General features: G+C 45.7%; 1 protein-coding gene across 1 annotated transcript in view; it reads right to left on the bottom strand.

The window, feature by feature from the left end:
- Lmntd1 (lamin tail domain containing 1) overlaps positions 1-25,356 on the bottom strand; it is a 214,991-nt gene that overhangs the window by 47,452 nt on the left and 142,183 nt on the right. The gene's annotated exons all lie outside the window — the stretch shown is intronic.

Here is a 25,356-nt window from a genome sequence, read left to right as displayed (position 1 = left end):
CACTACACAGGCCACATTCTCTTAGTCATCTGAAGCATTTCCACTTGCCTGCTTGACTTCTCCATCTGGGTGTTCTGCATGACGCACTGTGCCTCAACCCAAGCTCATTATCTCACTTCCCAAACATCCTGAGGATGCTGTCTCCATCTGTTCATACTTTTGGTAAACCCAACAGGCTTTCCAAGCCAAGAGCTTCAGATTCTGTTTGGATTCTTTCTTCTCCTTGATGATTTCAGCCAGCTATGTGTGTAGTCCAAACAGTTCTTCTGTTCTCTTGGATCTCAAGCACAGAGAACTGCTCAAGGAGTTCTCTGATGCCCAGAGAGTGAAGGAAAACTCCCTAGTGTGTCTTCCATGCTTTCTGACCTGGCTCAAGGGACTTCATCATGTCAAGATGTCCCTCTTCAGATCCCAGTGGTCTAACCACAATGGGTGTCCTGGTTAGTTTTATGTCAACTTGACCCAAGCTGAAGTCATTTGATAAGAGGGAAATCTCAATTGAGAAAATGCATCCATAAGATCTGGCTGTAGGCAAGCCTGTAAAGCATTTCCTTAGTTAATGACTGATGTTGGAGGGCCCAGACCATGGTGGGTGGAGCCATCCCTGGGCTGGCAGTCCTGGGCTCTATAAGAAAGCAGGCTGAGCAAACCATGGGGAACAAGCCAGTAAGCAGCACCCCTCTGGGGCCTCTGCATCAGCTCCTGCCTCCAGGTTCCTGCCCTGCTTGAGTTTCTGACTTACTCTGATGGTGAACTGTGATGTGGGTGAATATGTGGAATAAGCCCTGTCCTGCCTCAGCTGCTTTGGTCATGGGGTTTCATCACAGCTGTGGCGACCCTGACTCAGACAGCAGGCCACTCCTGTGCCTGCCTTCCACCCCCTCCCTGCAGCTGTGTGCCGAAAAGCTGACAATTCAGTCAACCTGCACTTGGGCTGTGCCGTGTACACAGCCAGGGCCTGCTTGGACTGGGTGGTGCTTGTTTAGTACAGTATTGAGTACTTTGAATACCATTTCTGACTATAACTAGATATAGGTAGATTGCTTCAAATCTACCTCTGCCTACAATAATATTGTGAAATCAAGGGCAGGGAAAGTATGATGCATTTCCTTACTGAGGGACAGGAAGGTTCTCTGGTAACCCCATGGGAACCTAACCAGGATGCCTGTGACATGGAAATTCCAGGCAAGACCTTGCTGTGGTTCCTCTTCCTTTCCACGTCAGTCTGTCTGCTTCGTGTTCCCTGCAGACCTATGTAGCCCACTCTGCTGGTAAGAGTCAACAGGCTGTGGTCAACACAAGGTCCAAGGTTGACTTTGAGCTCATTCTACAGTTCAGCAATGAACTCAACTGTAATGTTCATACCTATTCATCCACACAAAGAAAATCAACTGGAAATAATGATCCTTCTCAGAAGTCAATAAAGAACCAATAAGGCACTTGGGCTCTGTAACAAAGAATACTTTGTCAAGTACTAGGAAGCAGGTATGAACCAAAGAGAAGTATTCATGGTCTTGAAGGACTTCCTGGGATCTCGGCATGTCCAAGGAAGGTTTTCATTCTCCGCTGCACTGGTTCTCAGCACATCTCAGGAAGTGTCTCACAAAGCACAGCAATCCACATGTGGTATTTAAGGTGGTTCTCTATGTCAGCATGCTACAAGCACAGTTGGATGAGAAACAGCTTTATTTAATTTACATAATTACCTATAATAATAATATTTAGAGTGAGGTCCAGTGTGAAATGCTGACTTTCTAAAGATGTATTTTATTAAGTGTGTGTGTGTGTACACGTGGAAATGTGCACATTCAGTATGTGTGCCTCCTGTGGAGTACAGAGCCATTGGATCTGTTGGAGCTGCAGCTATAGGCAGTTGTGAACCACCTGAGGTGTGTCCTGGGAACTGAACTTGGGACCTGTGCAAGAGCAGTAATCACTCTTTGTTAAGTTAAGCAATCTCTATAGCCCTGGAACGCTAACTTTAAATGCACACTGATCTAAAACAATTCTTTTACACAATTAGTTAATTAAATGGTATAACAAAATATTTTTTAGAATCTTTAGTTCCTATGGGGACACAGATTTTGTTTTTTCCTTCTTAACTTTCTTGCTTCCTCATCACTAAGCCCTGTCCGTCTCATTGTTGAACACGCTACAGATTCGTCATCTTCTTCATTCCTATTGATCAACTGCAGTGTTGTGTCCTTACGCTCATACCTGGGTTGGCACTGTGGCCTCTGCTGGCAGAGAGAATGCCACACTGAGGTCTCAGGTGGGTCTGGTGAAGAGGCTAGCAATGCTGGGCAGTGACCGCTGAGAGATGAATGAGAGCTGACTCCAGGCCTTATCGGTCCACAGGAGGCTTCACCTTCACTCTGAGTGAGGGGGGAGATAAGCAGGGGTGTGCCTGAGTGTGTCTGAGGCGTGACAGGCTCTGCCTTCTAAGAGGACCTCTTGGGATTTATATTGAAAACAGTCTGAAAGAGCAAAGAGCAGGGAGACCAGAGACGAGACATTTGCCACTGCAGAGACAGAGCCACCTGGTAATGAGGTCAGGCTCCGGGCAGCATCTGAAGGGAAGGCTGTGGAATTTGTTGGTAGATCAAAGTGGAGTGTGTGAGAGAGAGAGAGACAAGATGACTCTAGCGTCTGACTTCTAAGCAACTGAAGGAACAGAACTGAAATTTACACACACACACACACACTCACACTCACATGCACACACTCATGCACACTCACGTGCACACACACATACATGCACATACACACATGCAGAGGCACACATGTGTCCACACAGACACAACATGTAACATGTTCATGATTTTCCTCAATCTGTAAGTAAAACAATCGCTAAGCAGTTGTGTGAGAAGTTCCCTGTTTACCCACTGCCCTGCTAGGAAGGGCAGCCTTAACGCCACACACAGCTCCATTCAGCCACTCAGACTGTCCTCTGTGCACTTTTGCCCACACACCCATCTTGGATTTTTGGTAAGCAAATGTGTGACATTTTGACTTTTGAGAAGTCGCTTCTGATCTCGAGATTCCATGTACTTGGGAGTACTTTGTAAACTTAATCTGGTATTCGACACTTGATAGCAGCTGCAGCTGAAACTCCAGGTCCCACACCCTGCACATATGCCCAAGTGTAATGCTCTGGCGAAGAGTACAGACACTTGCACTTTGAAATGTGGGGTATCGTCTGCCAAGACTGCGGTGTTTAAAACCACACCCGGCAGCGCTGGGGAGGAACATATAACTGTGGCTTCAAAGTTAACCCTACCATCATTATTTATGTTTCTGTTTGCACACCTGGAAAATGTATATTTTTACCATATCTTGGGATCTAATACTTATTTAACAAGGAGTATTTTCCTTGGCTGAAAAATGAAAATTTTGTGCTAGCTATCAACTCTAAAATATTACACCCATATCAAATTCCTAAACTTTTTTTTAGCCCAAAGAAATACTGGCCAGGATACTTTCCAAGGAAAATTGATTACGTCTGCTGAAGGCACTGTTGGTTCTCAGTTAAGCTGCCAGGTTTTAAAGAGCTGAACCTCAGTGACCCCTATTTGTTGGCAGAGACCACGGGACAGAAGGATGACTTGACCCAAAACACACGTTCTGTCAATTGTCCCTGGACTCCACGGCTGTGCAAGGCACTCTGGATCCTGAGTCTAATGGTCTGTCCAAAAGACTGACCCTCAGCAGAATGCCTGCTATTCGAAAGGCCTTGGGAGTCTCTAAAACCTGGCAGCACCCTTGGGTCCTGTCTAACTTGTGGAGCACCCCAGCCTCAGCCCATAACCTGCAGCTGCATTCAGATGCAGGAAGTGAGCCATTCCTTCCTCCCACCAAATTAAACCTTTTAACATAATTTTGAAATGCAATTGGCAAAGCTCACTCCACTGTAGTAAAATTCTTTGTAAATTCGCCAAAGTTTAATACCACCAGACCACACTAGACTAAGTTTCCGCAGACAAGGAAAAAGCTGTGAAGCAATTAGATGGATTGTGTTTACTTGAACTTGAAGATGTTGCCTCAATTATATTCCTTCTGTTGGCAAGGCATGCAACCGGGAGGCATAGGTTGGTTGGCACAAGCAAAGGGTCTGCTGAGTGATCTCAGCTGGACCCCAGGTCAGCCAGCTCAGCGCTCTTGGTTCACACATGGAGAGACCGAATCTGGGGCAGGGGCGGGCTCAGTAACTACTGCCACTTGGGTATTAGAATCACACTTTGTATATAGAATCTAAACATTTGGAAGAAACCCCAGCGAATGAACAGTTTCAAAGTAGATGTTTTTAAAGTTTTGGTTTGTTTGTTTGTTTGTTTGTTTATTTAATTACTTACTTCTATCTATGGTGCATATGCACACATGAGAAGGGTGCTACAGGGGTCATGTGGCAGTTCTTGGGTATCTTTTTAAAAAGACATCCAGTGAGTGCACTTCATCTTCTTCAACTTCTCTCTCCTTAGTTTCGATGCCCAGCGTGTGGATTTACCGCCCTAGACACCAGTTGGGACAACTCATGAGAACCATGAGGAAGCTGAGCCAGTGACATCATGGAGTCTCAAAGGCTCTGTTGAACCTGAAAGCACTGCTATTCTGGGTTATTGTTATTCAGTATATATAAACCCTAGTACTTAATGTACACCTCACTCAGGGCTGGAAAGATGGCTCAATATTTAAGAGCACTTTCTGCTCTTGAGAGGACCTGAGTTCAGTTCCCAGCACCCACGTGGCAGCTCACAATCTCCTGTAACTCCAGCTCCAGGGGATCTGATGCACTCTTGTGGTCTTTTCAGAACTTGCATACTTGTGCACATACATGACCCCAACACATAAATAAATAACATTTAAAAATACAGATCTGACAGCCTAAATATCACAACGTTTTGAAGCCTTTACTTCTAGAACCTAGATTTGGTGATGATCCCATTGTTTAATGGCTCTACACTGCTCACAGACAACAGTGAAAGCCCTTGTCAAACTATAAGCATCATCAGGTCTGTGTCCAGCTGCCTCAACAGCCTCTTGTGAGCTCCAGCTTCCTGCTCTAGTGCCCTGTGAGCTCCAGCTTCCTGCTCTAGTGCCCTGTGAGCTCCAGCTTCCTGTTCTAGTGCCCTGTGAGCTCCAGCTTCCTGCTCTAGTGCCCTGTGAGCTCCAGCTTCCTGCTCTAGTGCCCTGTGAGCTTCAGCACCCCTGGACTACATGGAATTCACAGACTGTACTTTCTCCCATTCTGCATCTCTTGGCAGGAAGTCTCTCTCTGCCCTTTTAAAGCATCATGCATGACTCCTCTTCCTTTGATATCTTTCCTTAACCCTTGACCTCTATCCTCTGTGTGACCTTGACCTTGTTCTTACTTTAACAATCACCCTTGCACTCCATGTCCACATCCGGGGAGACTCTCAGAAGTTGTCAGGTTCAGCTCATTTAAACAGAATACAGCCTGGGGATAAAGGGCCAGAGAACAAGAACTAGGTGGATACCAGTAAGGATTTTAAAAATTACTTTGCCTTGGGGTTGGAGAGTGAGCTCAGGGGGTTAAGAGTGCTTGCTGCTCTTATAGAGGACCTGGGTTCAGTTCCCAGCACTCACATGGTGGCTCACAGTTCCTGGGGATCTGACTCCCCCCACGAGCTCTTGGATGCACATGGTGCACATACCTAACACTCAACACACACATACACATAAAATGAATAATATTTTCTAAAAAGTAGTTTATCTTTATATAATTGGCAACATTCCTGGGTTCTAATCATTTTTTTTATCAAGCCCTGTGGTTTTTAACTTAATTTTAGATTTTCGTGTGCCCAGAATTCCCCAAGTTCTTCTAAGGCACATATTTAGGTTCTAAATATTGAGGAGAAAAAAATATAAAAGAATTGATTGACCATTACTAGATGTAATAGATGGGAAATATGGGTATATTAAATCTAATTACTGATTAAACCAAACATGAAATGTTCAGAAATACGGCAGCATGGAAAGGAAGCTGAGACTGACTGATGCGGGAACAGCAGCCGGCGAGGACTGGGGACCCCTTGTCCCAATCTACGGTTAATATAGAGGTTTGTGAATCGGTTAATAGGGGAGATGTAAGGGAATTTAGACGACTTGCCTTCCTTTGGGTTTATTTACACTGTAACTCAGATAATCCAGTATAGATTTGGGGTACATGCCAAGTTGTAGGAATAAAATAAGACAGACCCCATCACGCCAAATCCTGGACACTTTAAGACAGAGTTAGAGATCATGTTATGTCTCACAAATACAATCTTAGCCCAAACCCAAAAGCATGTTCACAGTCTACATTCAGAAGAACCCCCCAGTCTCGGCGGGTTAAAGCATTTGCACAGGTGGTAAGGACCAAGAAAAACAAGGAAATGATTTTCACAACAGTCAGGGCTCCCCCTGGAGCCAGAGCGGATGAGCTAGAGACAGGTTTGCAGGGCCTCAGGAATATTTCTTGTGTTACACTTACTCTGCTGTTTCCTTGGCGCATCTATTTAATTAAATGCGTATGACCTACATATTTCTGTTCATATACTATTTATGATTACTCTGCTGTTTCCTTCACTCACATCTGTAACTATGCGTACATTATACATTCCTGTTTACACACTGTTGCTCACAGTTTAAAAGGGATAAACCTATATATTAGTGGACAAACGTCAAATGCTCTACAGAGAAATGAACAAAACAATGAAAATTGAATGCTCATTAGAGATTTAAAAGTAAATTCAATATCACTAGCAAAAGGCAAATATACAAATTAAAAACACAGTGATATGCTGTTTAAAACTCAATACACGTGCTCAAATAGTTTGTCAATGTCCAGGGTCCATGACACAGTAGAGGTACAGCAATGTTTGATGTGGACACCACTTGAGAGGAAGCATGTAGAGGGATTGCTTAACACAGCTACAAACATGGAGAGATGATTCACACCCCAGACACAGTGCAGTTCAGGGGACGTGATGATCCCAGCATTCTGGAAAGGTCTAGGAGCTGACCCACAGAGGAAAGAGGAAAGCCTCCAGTGTGCACAGCGGTGAGCCATCAGTCAACTGAAGCTACAAAGACCTAGACAGACGGATGTCACAAGCCAAGGTAAACAGCCATCAGGCAAGAAAGGCACCTCACAGAGAGTCAAAAGTGAGACATGTGCATCAGCACACAGATGTATGCATGCCAGGGTGCAGAGACAGGGAAGCTGCAAAGGAAGTGAGGGTATGATCAGCACGAGGATCCAGAGGTCGGGACCCCTGATGTCTGGGGGAATGGGGCCGGACAGGTGGGAGACATCAGCAATGCTAATGTTTGGTTCTACTTCCTGAGCCAAACAGTAGCTATAATAAAAGAATTCATCTCATCTTAAAACCACAAATACATTTTCAATTACTTACATATTTCAGTTTGCATTTATAAAATTTAAAAATAATTTGGTGATTAAGAAGATATGCCAGTAAGACACCCTGTTTCAAAAGATATAAACAAAACCCCACAAACACAAGATGGAGGATGCTGAGGAGTGACAGTTGAGGTTGGGTCCCTGGCCTCCACATGCACCTTCAGACACACAGACATGCATGCAGATGCGCGCACACACACACACACACACACACACACACACACACACGCACCTTCACACACATTCACCTTCATACACACCTTCACACACACAGACATGCATGCAGATACACACACACACACACACACACACACACACACGCACCTTCACACACATGCACCTTCACACACACTCACCTTCATACACACCTTTACACACACACCTTCACACACACAGACATGCATGCACATGCATACACACACACACCTTCCTTCACACACACTCACCTTCACATACACCTTCACACACACAGACATGCATGCACACACACACACACACACACACACACCTTCACACACACTCACCTTCACATACACCTTCACACACACAGACATGCATGCACACACACACACACACACACCTTCACACACACTCACCTTCACATACACCTTCACACACACAGACATGCATGCACATGCACATACACACACACCCCTTCCTTCACACACACTCACCTTCACACACACCTTCACACACACAGACATGCATGCACATGCACACACACACACACACCCCTTCCTTCACACACACTCACCTTCACACACACAGACATTCATGTACACACACGAGGGGGGAGGGAAGAGAGAAAGAGAATTATTTATTGTTTTGATACCCCAAATATTTGCCAAGTTTCCTGGTTCTACAGATCAGGTTAAAGAGCATGGAGATGAACAGCTTGCTCATTCATCAGCAGATACTACACAACCTCTTACCCTGGGGTCTCCTGATCACAAAGTGTCACACACCAAAGCTGAGCCTGCAGGAGCCACCTCCTGCATACCAGTGTAAATATGGTAGCTTGGCACATCTGTGGATTAAATCCAAGAGAAGATTCAATTCTCCCATAAATCAAAACTAATGCCTTTGATACCAACATACCAGTTCATGAGAGAAGAAAATCAATACTTAATTTCCAGTCTTCTTGTTTCACTTTTGTTAAAAACCAGTTAACTCTTCTTTAATGGCCCTTCAGAACTTAGCACCTACTTTATATTTAGATAATAAAATGCCAGATTTGACTCTTTCCACCCATCTCCCTCTGCATGTAGAAATGTACCTTTTTGATAAGAAAACTAGTATGGTTCTGGGACATGCTGAGTTTAATGCCAGTCTACTTAATTCTGTCACAACACTGAATCTCACGGGCGTCAGACTCATCACTGAGCAGCAGGGGCTGCTCCGCAGTCGCTCATCTTCGCCTCTCAGGGTTGCATCCAACCAAAGAGCAAGGACCCCATCCTTCCTGCAGATACTAACCTTCCCTTCTCTTCTAAGGGGAGGGAAGACACAGGGACTCTGCTGATGGTGTTCATCATCCCCCAGGTGCTGACAGGATGGGATGCATGGGAACTGCCTCAGCCTGCCGACTGCACGTCCTCACACTCTTGGATGGAAGTACAAATGAGTGCAGCGTCCATGGAGACGAGGGGAGGGATTCCTCAAAGCTGAAGTTTCGGGTGGTCGTGAGCTGCCCCAACACGGGTGCGGCTCCTCATCTGTGAGTCTTCTTTCCAGCCCCTCTCTTTGCTTTCCCTAAAAGGCTTTTTAATTGCTGATGGTTAAAAGTCTGTTCCTTAAGGCTTGGTCACACTGCCTGGGAGACCCCAGACATTTGGACATTTTCAAAGGCCATAGTCATGCATTTCAACTTGGAACCTGGCTTTATTCCTTCCTACTGACTCAACTGGCCCAAGAGCTGCATCCAGATGAGAAGAAGAAACAGTTGGAAACCAAACCCCAAACCCCAGGCTTATTCTTCAGTGTCAGGTGTTCTGTTCTTCTTTTTAACCCACAGCTGTCAACAGCCCTTTCTTCTCTGGATTTGACAATGCACGCATCCATCTTCGTGCAGAGAAACATCTGGGCTCTTGGCAGCGCTTCACCCGACAGAACTCTGCACCAGGAGAACTCAGAGAGCAGGAGGAAGGGGATGGAGGACCAGCACTGGTGGTCTCCGACTCAGAGGGAGAGACTCATCCCTCTCATCTTGCCAGAGCTCAGTGCTTTTCTTTTTTATACTCTCAATGAGACAACCTTTAACTTTGAGAACTGATTTAATGTCACTTAATTTAATAAAAACAAAACAGATGTGTAATTTTTTTAATGTTCAAAATTCTATAAGGAACACATGTTGGATATCTCACAAAGGAATACTGAAAGTGTGCTTGAAAAATGAAGTTGTCTGTTTTTAAAAATCATATTTTAAAAATTTCATTATGGAACCATTCAGGCATTGGTGTGCCTAATTCCTTGCACTCATGGTCAATATGGAGGCAGATACATCATTTGCACACTAATGATTAACATCTAGAACCAGATTAACACATTTTATATTTATATATTTATATTTGTATGTGTGTCCACATGTGTGCCGTGCACACATATGCATTATACATGTGGAAGCCGGAAGACAACCTCAGGTGCTGTTCCTCAGCACTGTCTACTGTCTTGCTGAGACAAGGTCTATCAGAGACCGGAAACTCACCAAGTAGGTTAGGCTGGCTTGCCAGTGAGCTCCGGGGGTCCGCCTATCTCTGCCTCTTCTCCTTGCTGGAATTACAAGAGTATCCAACAATACTCAGCTCTCTATGTAGGTTCTGGGGGCTCTAACCCAGGTCCTCATTCTTGTCAGGCAAGTACTTTACCACATTAGCTATTTCCCTGGCCCAGTACACATATCTATGTTCTTTAGAGTCGAGAGGCTGACCTGGGTAGCTTTATGTCAGCCTGACATAAGCTAAAGTCATTTGAGAGAAGGGAATCTCAATTAGAAAATGCCTCCATAAGATCTGGCTGTAGGCAACTGTAGGGCATTTTGTTAATTAGTGACTGATGTGGGAGGGCCCAGCCCATTGTGGGTGGTGCCATCCCTGGGCTGGTGGTCCTGGGTTCTTTAAGAAAACAGGCTAAGCAAGCCAGTAAGCAGCGCCCTCCATGGCCTCTGCTCAGCTCCTGCCTCCAGGTTCCTGCCCTGCTTGAGTTCCTGTGCTGACTTCCTTCAGTGATGATCAGTGATGTGGAAGTGTAAGGCAAACACACCCTCTCCTCCCCAGGTTGCTTTGGTCGTGGTGTTTCCTCACAGCAATGGTGACCCTGACCAGGCCAGGGCCAGTCATTTGTTGCAGTGTCTGAGATGAAGAGGGAAAATGTTCCTCAAACACGACACATGGAGGCCGGGGGATTACTTAGTTGGTAAATTGCAAGCTTGAAGGCCTGAATTTGGATCTCTAGCATGATTGGGAGCATTTTCCTGCAACTCCAGTTTGGAGAGGGGCAGGTGGGAGGTGCCTGGGGATTGCTGGACAGCTGGTGAGGTTCAGGGAGAGATGCTGTTGAAGAAGATAGTCAGCACTCATCTCTGGCTTCCTTATGCGCTCTCGCTCTCTCTCTCTCCCTCTCTCTCTCTCCCTCTCCCTCTCTCCCTCCTTCCCTCCCCCTCCCATATTATTTCCTGTTGGAAAATGGAGTAAAATTTTGACAGAATAAATTGTAAATCAAGGAAACTCCAGATCTTGGAAACAGCAGCAGGTGAGTGAGCCTGCTACGGTCCTGTGAAGCCATCCTGTGTAAATGGCCCCTTCTGGTAAAAGATCTGCCACTGGTGACTGCTTGTCCCAACTTTATATGGTCCTATTTTTTTTCTTAAATTGGCTCAAACAATTTTTCTTGTAGCTTCTATTTCTTTGTTCAAATTCTACCTTTCTTGGCCACACGGAATGGAACGAAAGCAGCCCTCTTCCATCAGACAGCCGTTCAAGCACTGAAGTCATCTGTCTTTTTTTCTGTTTTTGTCATAATTATTATGGCTTAAATACCTTTTTTTCTTTAACCACTCATTCATTACATGATATGATGACCACAGTTCTTTATCCCCATACAGTCACCAACTTCTTAACTCCGTGTTTCTTCATTCTCTTCGAGTGAAACGCTCCCATTAGACACAGTTTTGAGACGACCTCAGTGCAGTGGGAAAGTCTGTTTCTGCTCTGACTCTAGATGTGGAAGCAAACACGGAGGACAAAGCCACCGACATGGTTAGTGGCATGCAGAACCACGGTGGAAGAAAGCCTTCAGCCGGGAGCGGAGCCGGGAGCGGGTCCAGGGCAGACGGAAGAGAGAAATGAAGGGAGGAAGGAGATCTCTGTAACGTGGTCCAGGGAGAGGCAGGCACCTGGGGCTTGGCTCCTCACTGGCTGGAGCAGAGGAGGAGCCTCAGGAGGAGGAAGTCTGGTGGGTACAACTCCTGGGGAGGGGCGTTTGGTCAAAAGAGGTTTGAGGTTACAGCTGGGACTCAGACTGAAAGAAAATTGGGAAATCATTTATTCTAAGTGGGACAGGTTAAGGTTGGGGGTCTCAAAGTAACAGCATTATGGAAATGAGGGATCTCTGGGAAAGCTCCATGTACAGGGGCAGCAGGAGCTAGAGAAGCCGCGAAAAGGATCATGCAAGGCAGGGTGTGAGGGAAGGTTCCTATCTATCATCAGATGCCAAGACGTTACACACAGCCATCATGTTTAGTGGCTAAGAAAACCTACCACCAAAGGGTGATATTAGAGGACAGAAATCATGTTTGGGTGTTCAATGCCACTAGGTTATGAAGGAGGGGAAATACAAAGACAGGCTTTAAAAAAAAAAAACAACTTTTCTAACCAAGATAAGACTAACAGGATGAAGGAAGATGTTTGATGTTCTGATGGTTGTCGTACACTTTTTGTTTCATTCTGCTTTTTAGACTGGAAAGATCTGAGCAAAGTCTGTGAGGATACAGGGAAGGAAAAGGGATCAGGATGAAGGAGGAGGGATCAGGATGAGAAAATACCTTCACAATGAATGCTTGACTAGGCAGGTGAGTTCACACAACCTCATTTTACTTTTTATTTACTTCATGGTGTGTGTGTGTGTGTGTGTGTGTTGGGGAGGGTGTACACCTGTGGAGGTCAGAGAGCTACTTGAAGGATTCAACTCCCTCCTACCTCGTGGGTACCAGGCTTCAACCATTACTTGCTGAGCCATCAAGGCCCAAGAACTCAGTTTTACCTGTGTGATGCGTCAGCACCAGTGGTCACGTGTTCTACTTTACAACTCTTGCAGGACATTACCTTAGTGAACAAATCTCATTGTGGAAAAAGTTCCCCGTTCACGATAGAAGGAAGAATTGCTTCTTGCACACAGTCATGTGCGAACATGCATGTGTACACACACACACACACACACACTCCTGTGCACAAAACCACAGCTATGGATGAAAGTTTTGATTCTATTTTCCCAAAGAAATGGTCTTGGAAAGTAAACCACTTCCTTAGCATTAAGAGTTTTTCCTCCACAAGTTACATTAAAATGCAATCTATCTCCCACCAGCCCAATTTTAATGGTTCTTCATGTAGTTGGTTTCCTTCATTCACAATTTCTGCCCCCTAACATTATCTCTCCATGCTTTCTCTTCATTATGTGTGGTGGAACTTAAAAGTAAACCTCTGCTGGCCAGACTTTCTCCTTGACAGGGCAAACTCAGTATGGAGAGGCTGCCAGTTAAGCAGCCTTAACATTCACATTTGTGAATGTTGACTTGTTGACTCATCTGGCCAGTGGTTTTGAATAACAGACTAAAGATCTTGAATGAGAATATTCTGGATGATCTGGCTGGTCCATTGATGTGATCACATGTTCGTGTAAGGAGACAGAGGGAGACTGGTAGAGCTCTCTAGAGGAAGAGCATGCATTACAAAATGAAAGTTTCTGGATTAGCTTACACGATGGGTCTGGTAATCCAGCAATGGCCATCTGCAAGCTGGGAAGGCAGAGACCAGGTACCCAGCCCAGAGCAGGTTACTTCAGCAGTGTCATGCAGCTGGTGAAGGCCTAGAAGCCCCTGGAGAGGGGCTGGGCTACCTGGAAAGGCTCACCAGCTGTGGTGGATACAGATGGGAAGATGTGGAGTCACTGGGAAAACAAAGCGCCTTGCAGACTTCCTGCTGCTTCTCCCCATGCCCTTTGTCATGTGCGTGCTACACACCCAGTGAAATGCTATTTTACTCCCATCCAGGGTAGGTCCCCCCACCCCCAGTCACTGCCCCACAACATCCATCCTTGCTGGAAATAAGTCCAGGGAACCAGGGCATTCCTCAGTCCAGATCTCTTAATGCAATCAAGAGACCAATGGCATCAGCTAGGGAGAGACGAGGTGGGAGCAGGGTAAGTCCTCACTCACCAGACAGGTGTGTGTAAACAGAGAAAAAGTGACCTAGATCACTGGGGACCATGTGCTGACCAGTCGACTGGTGGTGTGATTCTGTCAAACCTGGGTCTATCAATAGGGCCAGGTTGGGCTTATGAGTCAGGTCAGGAGCCACTGAAAGCACCCCATCCAACCCTGGACTCCAAGCCAACAAAGGCTGCAGAGATTCTGGACCAAAAAAAAAAAAAGGAGGAGGAGGAGGAGGAGGAGGAGGAGGAGGAGAAGGAGGAGGAGAAGGAGGAGGAGGTGAAGGAGGAGAAGAAGCACATAGAATCACATGCTTTTCAGCCATTAGAAAATGAGGATTCTGTGATCTCTTGGCCCAGGGAGTGTAGACAAATTGCTAACCGGTCTTATTAAACACAAAACTCCCAAGCCAGATATCGGGGTTAAAACTTGAGATCAGAGGAGTAGGAAAAGCCACAAGCCAACCTCACCTTACCAACCCTCAGCTTCCAAAAGAGACCTACTTCCTGTCTACCCACCCCTATCCTATATGCCTTTCTGTTCTGCATCTCATCTGCTCTCTCTGTCCAGCTACATCACTTCCTCTTCCTACCCAGCTCTGTCATTTCCTGTCTGTCTGTACAGACCTCCACACCTTTATGGTTGACTAGTGTTGGAATTTAAGGCATATGCCACCACACCTGTCTTTTCCCAGTGTGATCTTGAACTCACAGAGATCCAGACAGATCCCTGCCTCCTGAGTGATAGGATAAAAAGCATGTGCTACCATTGCCTGATTTCTATGTCTAATATAGTGGCTGGCTTTCCCCTCTGATCTCCAGGCAAGTTTTATTTATTAGAGCACAAATAAAATATCACCACAAGGGAGAAGGCCAAGAATCTCTCTCTCAAAATGCTCGCTTGAATCAGAGTGATCAGAGATTCTGCAATCTGCAAATTAGAGAGATTTTTAAAAAAGACTCTTAAAGTTGCCAAAACTAGCCAGGCGGTGGTGGCACATGCCTTTAATCCCAGCACTCGGGAGGCAGAGGCAGGCAGATCTCTGTGAGTTCGAGGCCAGCCTGGTCTACAGAGTTCCAGGAAAGGCACAAAGCTACACAGAGAAACCCTGACTTGGAAAAAAAAAAAAAAAAATCCGGGCGGTGGTGGTGCATGCCTTTAATCCCACTCGGGAGGCAGAGGCAGGCGGATCTCTGTGAGTTCGAGGCCAGCCTGGTCTCCAAAGCGAGTTCCAGGAAAGACACAAAGCTACACAGAGAAACCCTGTCTCAAAAAAAAAAAAAAAAAAAGTTGCCAAAACTATTTCTTAATGCTAATAGTTTAGTTAAGAAAATATTTTACAACAATATGAGTTTTTAAAAACTGAAGTTACTAGGGTAGACTTTAAAAATGAAGTAAATTTTATTCCAAGTGATTTTTAACATGAACCACTTCATTAGCAACACACAGAATATCATTTCTTTTTTATTTATTTATTTATTTTTATTTTACAATACTATTCAGTTCTACATAATAGCCACAGATTCCCTTGTTCTCTCCCTTCCTGCCCCCTTCCCCTTCCCCCCAGCCCACCCCCCATTCCCACCTCCTCCAGATCAAGGTCACCCCGAGGACTGAGATCGACCTGATAGACTCAGTCCAGGCAGGTCCAGTCCCCTCCTCCCAGATCGAGCCAAGCGTCCCTGTATAAGTCCCAGGTTTCAAACAGCTAACTCATGCAACGAGCCCAGGACCTGGTACCACTGCCTAGATGCCTCCCAAACAGATCAAGCCAATCGACTGTCTCACCTATTCAGAGGGCCTGATCCAGTTGGGGGCCCCTCAGCCTTTGGTTCATAGTTCATGTGTTTCCATTCGTTTGGCTATTTGTCCCTGTGCTTTATCCAACCTTGGTTTCAACAATTCTCGCTTAGCCGGGCGGTGGTGGTGCACGCCTTTAATCCCAGCACTCGGGAGGCAGAGCCAGGCGGATCTCTGTGAGTTCGAGGCCAGCCTGGGCTACCAAGTGAGCTCCAGGAAAGGCGCAAAGCTACGCAGAGAAACCCTGTCTCGAAAAACCAAAAAAAAAAAAAAAAAAAACAATTCTCGCTCATATAAACCCTCCTCTTTCTCACTAATTAGACTCCCAGCGCTCCACCCGGGCCTAGCCGTGGATGTCTGCATCAGTCCTTGGATGGCGCTCTCTTTCCCTCGACCCTCGCCCTTCATTGCTCCCACTCATGTCCAGGCTGTTCATGTAGATCTCATCCATTTCTCCATCATTGGGTGATCTCCGTGTCTTTCTTGGGGTCCTGTTTTTCAGGTAGCCTCACTGGTGATGTGAGTAGCAGTCTAGTCATCCTTGTTCCACATTAGAAACTTTAAAACATTACTCTCTCTCTCGTGTGTGTGTGTGTGTGTGTGTGTGTGTGTGTGTGTGTGTGTGTGTGTGTATGTGTGTGTACCCACCTGTGCCACAGAGCACATGTGGAAGTCAGAAGACAACTTTCAGGAGTCGATCCTCTTCTTCTATCACGTGGGTTCCAGGGATTGAACTCAGGCTTTGCGGCAAGTGCCCTTACCTGCTGCGCTATCTCACCAGCCCCTCGGCAAACATTTTACAAGTGCCATCTACCATACACTAGGCACCTTTCCATATCTAGCACAGTCCCTCTCCTCACGAAGTTTAGTAGGGGACAGAGACCACACACACAGTGTGAAATGGTGACAACTTCTACGCAGTCAATACCTGGATCAGGAAAGGGAAATCGGGACCCATACCCCATCGTCAGAGCTCTCAGCAGCGAGTTCCCCATGTCATAGCTAAACAATGAATGCTACAGGCAATCTTCATGTGGCCAGGCCTGAGCTCACTCTGCCTTATTGCATCCTAATAACAGACACCAGGAGGAAACTGAGGCCCAAAGGGGTAAAGCCACTTGCACAGGAGCTGGCTGTCTGAGCTTTGCCACCTCCTGTCGCTATTAATATTCACCTCAATAATTCAAGTGGAGGCTCTGCTGGGCACACACTCACTGCCTATTCATTTTTAATGAACAGTGCAGTGAAATAGGTAAATTTAGCAGAACTCCAAGTTCCTTTGCCTTCGATGCCATCTGCCTCTTGGTTCTGAGGTGCTACACCAATCAGGCATTTAGCTGACAGGAGCCAACCTCAGAAGGCAGGTGTCCATAGAACAGACTGGAAGCACATGAGATCTCTTGGCTAGTAGACTGTCTGGCTGTTATTATAGGGGCAGCACAGTGTGGTAAGAGGAAGGGGACTCACTGACACAGACGCAGGACAGGGCTTGTAGGAATCCTCCAGCCTTCTAGATTCTAGAGGGAAAACAAGAAGTACAGGGTGATGCATTTGGCCAGTACAAATTGGGCAACACTGTGTGGATTATCTTAGCTGTAGCTGAGGGTGGAGGAGACCATGGAACACTGCTTCTCCTTTTAGTAAAGGGGGTTTTCAGAGCTGGAAATTTCAAGCAGCACTAGAGTGATGAAAATAAAGAGGCTATAGGCCCACACACTCTACATGCACAGTGGCCCCACAGCACACGACCAACACAGTGGACATGCACAATGGCCCCACAGCACACGGCCAACACAGTGGACATGCACAATGGCCCCACAGCACACGGCCAACACAGTGGACATGCACAATGGCCCCACAGCACACGGCCAACACAGTGGACATGCACAGTGGCCCCACAGCACACAGCCAACACAGCAAACATGCACAGTGGCCCCTACAGCTAGGGGTATGACCAATGCCCCCATGTGATAGGCTCACAGGATCCCACTTGAGTTGGCTCTTTCAGGTTCTGCCCCAGGCTTTACCTTTTCAGACTACTGTTACTACAATTTAAAAGCTGGCCTCAACATTTCCTGCTTGCCATTCTGGGCCTGTATATGTGCCAAATGACTGCAGGAATTCACCCAAGTAGGACATTTTGATTGATTTCAGCCAAGCCTGCCTATTAGAGGCACCAGGGGAGCATTTGGCTGAACCCTTAAGAGATCTTGACCGAGTGGGGCTTGACTGGAGTGCAGCATCAGTATTCACAGAACCAACTCCCCAGGTGACCTGCTGCATCGCTGTGGGTGGGAGCCTCTGGCATAGGTGAAGAGAAGCAGAACAGGCAGATGAGGGAGTCTTACACTCTCAACACCATCAATGATACTTGCGATCCTTCAAGCACTTTCTCCCTTAAAATACTCACTGCTCTTTTGGTGGTCACAACTTCAACTCTCCTTTACCCCATGCTAAGACCATAAGGAGCAGCTGGCACCAGAACACCTAGGCCCGGAGAGAAAGGCCAGACAGGAATCTAAAAGACCAGGCTTGAAGATGAAGCCGAGAATCTGCTCTTTAATGAGTAAAGCCATTTGATGTGAATCTAAGCATTTATCCACGTGATTCAAAAATCATCTTTAAGAACAAGCCAACTGCTGAAACAGCATGATGATGCCCTACATAAATGTCAAGGTCCTCCTTGGTGCGGTGCCGTGGAACACTGTCCTCCAGGCAGGACATGCTGCCATCTCCTTCAATTCCAGCAGCTGTGATGGTCTACTTGAGAACTATACAGAACTGGGCCCATCTATCTTCATCATAGATGGGGTGGGGCTTGTGAAGCTCTGGCCCTCTCTGAGGATACGTAAGTGGCTGCCTGGAGAGGGGCCACTTTTGTAGTGGGGTAAAGGCTCCTAAGTTGTCCGTGCTCCTCTAAGTAACCCTAGTCAGACTCACCGTTTTGCCATGATAGCTTTGAGTGAAATCGCTTCTTTGGTTTGTTGTCGGTTCCCCCATGTGGGGTGGAGCAGACGATTGTTTACACACCCCACCCAGGAAAAGTTCACACGACAGCTGGGAAGCACAAAGCAGAGGACAAACTTGGAGGAGGCAATGATTCTGTCTTGATGCGGCCACAGCAACCAAGTACAGTACTTAAAAACCTCGCATTCACTCAGCAAATGAGGGAAATTCATCAGCCAACTTCAGCATCATGAAATGATCTGCCCCAAATAGAAAACAAGTTTGTGATTGCTCAACAGTCTGGTACCAATCTGTGACCCTCCAGATGTGCTTCACTGTGTCTCCTTACCCAGTAACATTTCGGTTAATTACTAATTCTTTTGCTGTTAAACCTAATACAGCAGGACTGAGATGTGTGGTATCGTGTTGTGGTGTGAGCATGTGGACCTGAGTTCAGCTCCCCAGCACCCACATAAAATCTAGCAGAGTGGTGTATGCCTGTAGCCCCCATACCCCACCAGGGTGGCAGTGGGAGAAGGGGGTATGGGGTGTGGAAGAGCAGAAGAACCGGGGTTTGTTGGCCAGTCAGCAGAGGTTCAGTAAGAGACCCTGTCTCAAAACATAAAGTGAGGAGTGCAGAGGAAGACACTGATATTGACTTACACCCTCCACACATGCACACTCGGGCAAGTGTGAGTGTACGTACACACACACACACACACACACACACACACACACACACCAGTTTTTCAACATCTTACTCCAAATGCAGTCACACATTGTCTAACGAGAGGGATACAATCTGGTAATTCTGTCTTTGTGTGAACAGGCCAGCTGCTGGACATGGCCTCTTGATGTAATCAGGAACTGCACACTCGTAATGAGGGTGTAACATGGCACACTGTCCCGCAGCAGCAGACTTTTTAATAAGCAGGAATACCTTCCAAAAGAATGAGAAAAGGCATACAGAAGATGTGTAAACACTTAGAGCATTGTTTGCCATCATCACTAAGTATCACTGTGCACTGTACGTACCATGCTTCTCACAACTGGTGACTCAGTATGTTAGTTAGCTACATTAGCATCAGAACAAACACGTGACAAATATGTCTGTAGATGGAAGTTTCTCTGTGTCCTGCCTGGTCCTATGACCACTTGGTCCCAAGTAAATACACAGAGGCTTATATTAATTACAAACTGTAAGGCCTATGGATCAGGCTCATTATTAACTAGGTCTTATAACTTAAATCAACCTATTTTTATTAATCTATGTTTTGTCACGTGCCTTCTTAGCATTACCTGTTCTCTCACATTTGTTCTTCCTGGCTGTGGCTCACAGCTTCTGCCTGACTCCACCCTTCTTCATCTCCGTCTTCAGTTTGAATGTACCATCTAACCTTATTCTGCCTCACATTGCTCAAACGGCTTTATTTACCAACCAGTGGGAATAACATATATTTACAGCGTACAGAAAGACATCCCACAACACTTCCCCTTTTCTGTGTAATCAAAAAGGAAGGTTTTAACTTTAACACAGTAAAATTACATATAATAGAACAGTTATCAAGGAAGAATTACAGTTACAATATCTAGTCTATTCGTGTTTGGTAAAATTAAAGAAAATATTCTATCATCTATCCTATATTTGTGAGTCTAAAGTTTTATATTTAATTTACCTTTTATCATAACTAAGGAAAATTATAACTATCTAGTCTTCAACTCCATCAAAGACTCCAGAAGAATATAATATTACCCAAGTGAACAGGAAGTGCATTGTAAATAACTTCCAAAATTCTAGAAATGACAGAGACAGCTGACTGCCTGGACAGTCACCCAAAGTTCCTCTGTAACATTGGAACATCCATCTTCAGCCTATAGATCTAGAGTCTCTGGCAGACTTTGTGAAGCAGGACATTTGAAGGTTTGTCTCACCTATTGGCAAAGTCTAAGTTCTTAAAACATTTTAATGCCATATTCTGTAGGTCTTTGAAGTGTTTGAAGATTACCTATTCATCTAAAACTTAACATGACTATAAGTTTGGCTATAAAGATGACTATTATGTTGTATTTCTTAATTATCTATTACATTTTAAATAAGCTACATAAACATAATACTCTAAACAAGAATAGAAATATACATATATTATAATAAAATTAACTTTTAATTCATATTAATAAACCAAAATCCCTGCTAATGTAAAATATGTAAGGTTAATAGTTGTTTTTTGTATTAAAGCAGATTCAATAATCTACCCTTTTATCCTATCATTTTTATATCATACATTTCTATATCACATGTCTCTTGCTATCATGTGACACTGGCTACATCTGAATGTACACAATTGAAAATGTCAGCTCTTACATAGCCCTACAGCACCAATGCTATACACATAGCTATCTATAATCAAAGTATCATTTGTGGTGAATTGCCATAAAACACAAGACCAAACTGTTGAGTTTGACTTAATGTATGGAAATGCCAAGTACAAAAGAATACAGATGAATACAGAACACTGAATAAAGCAGGTGTGCAAACCCCAGGGCTGCCCTGGGACTAGGGTCCCAGACCAGCAGAGAGACATTGGAGCCCCCTTCCCATCTCAGAATTTGCATCCTGGGGCTGTGTGCATAATATTCACAGCTGCAGACATTTGCTCAGGGAAGTCTGGCTGAGGGGACGGCTAAGGTACCTGAAGCTGGTGGGCATTGATTCTGCTTTCTTCCTAGAGTGTGTGGGCCCACAGAGACTCCATAGTGAAGCCTTATTTCATCTTGACTCAGAGTCATAGAGTCCAAGTTTGCTTTGTCCTGAAAGGCTACATAGTAGGATGTTTTGACCAAAGGCGTGGTTACCAGGTGTCTTATATTTCAAGGCCTAATTACAAGATGCTTTGCTGTAAGGAGTGGTTACCAAGTGTTTTGAAAATTAAGGAAGGGTCTACACTTGTTTGTACTTTGTACCTTGACCTTGAAAGGGGGAGGTCTTTTGCCTCTTCCCTTGCTGGTATATAAAAAGCTCATTGGAATAAACTAGAGGCGACTGTGGTATTGACCCAGAGCCCTCCCGAAGTTATCCAGTATCTCTGTCTTTTTCTTCATCTATGTCTATATTTCTCATATCTATTATTTCTCAATCCACATTCCCCTATATGAAGGACTGTCTGAAGGTCAGGCTGGACCCAGCACCAGAGCCAACTCCCAGCTCAGTTCCTGGAGCCCTCCCTGGCATTTCTGCCTTTCCCTGTCCCTCCTCCAGCCATGGGCCAGTTTTGCCAAAATGGATGCTTAAGCTGGCTGCTGTGTGCACAGTTAATGCAAAATAAAAGAAAATATAAAAGCTCCATCCCTACACACCATGGAAATGTTGGTTCCTTCCTTCCTTTTGAAATGCTGGTTGTAAGATTTTTGTCTCAGCTAACCTTGGCTTTAATAAAATCCTCAGAAATAGAGAAAGTGTCCAGCCCTTCTTAGGGAACCCTTGCAACTCTGAGTCTTCAGAAGTCTTAGCTTTATAAATATTCAGGAGATGTACAGGAGATAATGTAGACAGTCATGTGTGCTTATGATTTAAACTTCATTTAAACTACAAATGTACTAGAGAGAAAGAGAGGGAGGTTTGGAGAGAGACAGAGGCAGAGATAGAGACAGAGAGACAGAGAAAAAAGACTGACTTGGTGCACAGATTTCTGCACGACAATGAGAGGCTCTTGCAGAGGCAGCCATGGCTCCTATATGTGGCCATGTTCCCAAGAACACCCACAGCATGCAGTGATTCTCCATGGTTCCTGTATGTGGCCATGTTCTCAAGAATACCCACAGCATGCAGTGATTCTCCATGGTTCCTGTATGTGGCCATGCTCTCAAGAATACCCACAGCATGCAGGGATTCTCCATGGTTCCTGTATGTGGCCATGCTCGCAAGAACACCCACAACGTGCACAGTGATTCTCCATGGTTCCTGTATGTGGCCTTGCTCCCAAGAACACCCACAGCATGCACAGTGATTCTCCATGGTTCCTGTATGTGACCTTGCTCCCAAGAACACCCACAGCATGCACAGTGATTCTCCATGGTTCCTGTATGTGGCCTTGCTCCCAAGAACACCCACAGCATGCACAGTGATTCTCCATGGTTCCTGTATGTGGTCTTGCTTGCAGGAACACCCACAGCACAGTGATTTGCCATACAGTATTTTCAAAGTCCATTTCGCAAAAACCAGCTTTCCCAGGTGACAGCGGGAACTCCAATGTCCTTTTGGTCTAATTCCACTCTACCTTCTCCATCTCAGTGCTCATACTTAGCAAATGAACAGTATGGCCACTTCCTTTTAGCTGCTTCTTTGCTGGACGGAGGTGGAATGTCTATTTTCAGTGTATCAAGGTTCATTTATTTAGTGTTTAACAGTGTAGAGGAAATGCTGTTTCCTTCCACTATCCAGCAGCCCCTGTGTGATGCTGCTGAGCCTTTGCCCTCTGCTGGGGCTCCAGGAACCCAAGCCAGGCTTTCCATTTCACCTTCTGTAGACCAGTGTCTTCTCTTTGTGTTGAAACCTGGCTCTGCAGCTCAGGATCCCTGGATTATAGTCGATGTATCAGGACACACAGGGTAGGAATATTGAAGCCAATCAGTAAAGGCTTTAGGTCCCCCTCCTCTCGCTCCCTCCCCCATATATAGTTTATATATGTTATATATACACAAGTGTGTTATATGTACACAAGTATATGTGTGTCTATGAACTCTTACTATATGTTTTATCTGCTTTATATATAAATACATATACATATCTCCTAAGTCTTACTAACACTACCCCGTAGACACATCAACCCAACTTTACAAATGGAAAGAAGCTGAAGCTTCAAGGGCTTGAGTAACTAACTTTAGCCAGTTGGGAGGTTCAAGTTCAGGAGAGCTGACTTCAGAGGCCAGGTTCTGAGGCGCTGTCTGCCACTGCCCCCTCATCTGCCTTCCATCAGCCACAGCTCTGCAAGGCATGACAGCAAATGCACACTGGATGACACCTACGACCCCTCAGCGCCCCACACGCTCAGAGACGGCACTTCTGAATCAGCTGTGACAGTACAAGCATGAACACACAGACCCACGGCCTGCTTCTGAGAGGTTCACACAAGCAGCCTCAGGATCCAGGTCCGCACACTCACATTCCTGTGCTCGACAGAGCCAGCTCCTCAGGACTCCTTCTCGTACAGTGCCCATGAGTTCAGCAACCCCGGACAGGCCAGCCATGGTGGAGGTGGTGGGAGAGGACAAAGAAGATGGACACCCAAAGAGGAAAAACCGCCCATTGAGAGAGCAAAAACTGCAACCCAAAAGTTATTTTTTTGTTTCTGTTTTAGTGTCGTGATCCGAGGAAATGTCACTGTTTCATGTAGGCACTGGAAGCTGAGGAGAACTCACAGACCTGGAGGTGTCACTGTTGTAAAGCACAGCACTGTGGGAAACACTGGAAACGTGCAGACGGTCTGGAGAAAATACCGAATAGCCGCTGTACCACAGACCGGGCTTGGAGTGGGCTGGAGCCTATGAGAGGTTCCTTGTCTGTTACTTTTCTGTTGTGATAAGGATAACCCGAGAAAAGCACCTTAAGGAAGGTTCATGCGGCTCACAGTTCAGGGAGAAAAGACAAGAGAAGCCTGACGTGGCTGAGCACACTGATCCACAGTCAAGAAGAACAGAGCAATGAGTGACTGTTCACCTCACATCCTCCTAGGGTACAGTCCAGAATCCCAGCCCAGGGAACGGCATCAGCAGACAGAGGGTGGGTCTTCCCGCTTCCACTAACTTCATCAAGATAATCCTGACAGGAATGACCAGAGGCTACTCCAACCCAGAGAGCCTCACACGTATGCCCAGAAGCACATCTTCTAGGGGATTCTAGAGTCTGTCGACTGGACACTAGCCATCACACTGTCCCCAACTGTCCTTATGTTCAGCATGCACCAAAAAAAGAAATCCTTCATGAATTGGAAGGACAAACATCACACCACAAATGGAATTGGTCCTAGTTAGGGTCACCATTGCTGTGATGAAACACCATGACCAAAGTAACTTGGGAGGACAGGGTTTATTTCAGCTTACACTGCCAGGTAACAGGGAACTCAGGACAGGAACTCAAGCAAGAGAAGAACCTGGAGCAGGAGTGTGGTGGTATTGTGTTCCCCAAAATATTGTGTACCTTAATAAACTTATCTGGGGTCAGAGAACAGAAAAGCCACTAGTTAGGCAGTGATAGCACACGCCTTTAATCCTAGCATTCCAGAGGCAGAAATCCATCTGGGATCTCTGTGAGTTCAAGGCCACATTGGAAACAGCCAGGTATGGTGACTCATGCCTTTAATCCCAGAAAGCGAGCCTTTAATCCCAGGGAGTGATGGTAGAAAGCAGAAAGGTATATAAGGCGTGAGGACCAGAAACTAGAAGCATTTGGCTGGTTAAGCATTTGGCTGGTTTCAAGCAGCAGTTCAGCTGAGAGCCATTGGGATGAGGACACAGAAGCTTCCAGTCTGAGGAAACAAGACCAGCTGAGGATCTGGCGAGGTGAGGTAACTGTGGCTTATTCTGTCTCTCTGACCATGCAGCATTTCACCCCAATAACTGGCCTCGGGTTTGATTTTATTAATAAGAACATTTAAGATTCCTGCTACACAGGAGCTGACACAGGAGCCATGGAGGGAGCTGCTTCCAGGCTTGCTTCCCAAGGCTTACTCAGTCGGCTTTCTTACAGAACCAAGACAACTTGCCCAGGGGTGGG

Source organism: Peromyscus leucopus, chromosome 3, assembly GCF_004664715.2.
Source record: "Peromyscus leucopus breed LL Stock chromosome 3, UCI_PerLeu_2.1, whole genome shotgun sequence".
NCBI classification, from domain to species: Eukaryota; Metazoa; Chordata; class Mammalia; order Rodentia; family Cricetidae; genus Peromyscus; species Peromyscus leucopus.
The sequence above is the reverse complement of the archived record's forward strand: the minus strand, read 5'-3'. Positions and strand labels throughout refer to the sequence as shown.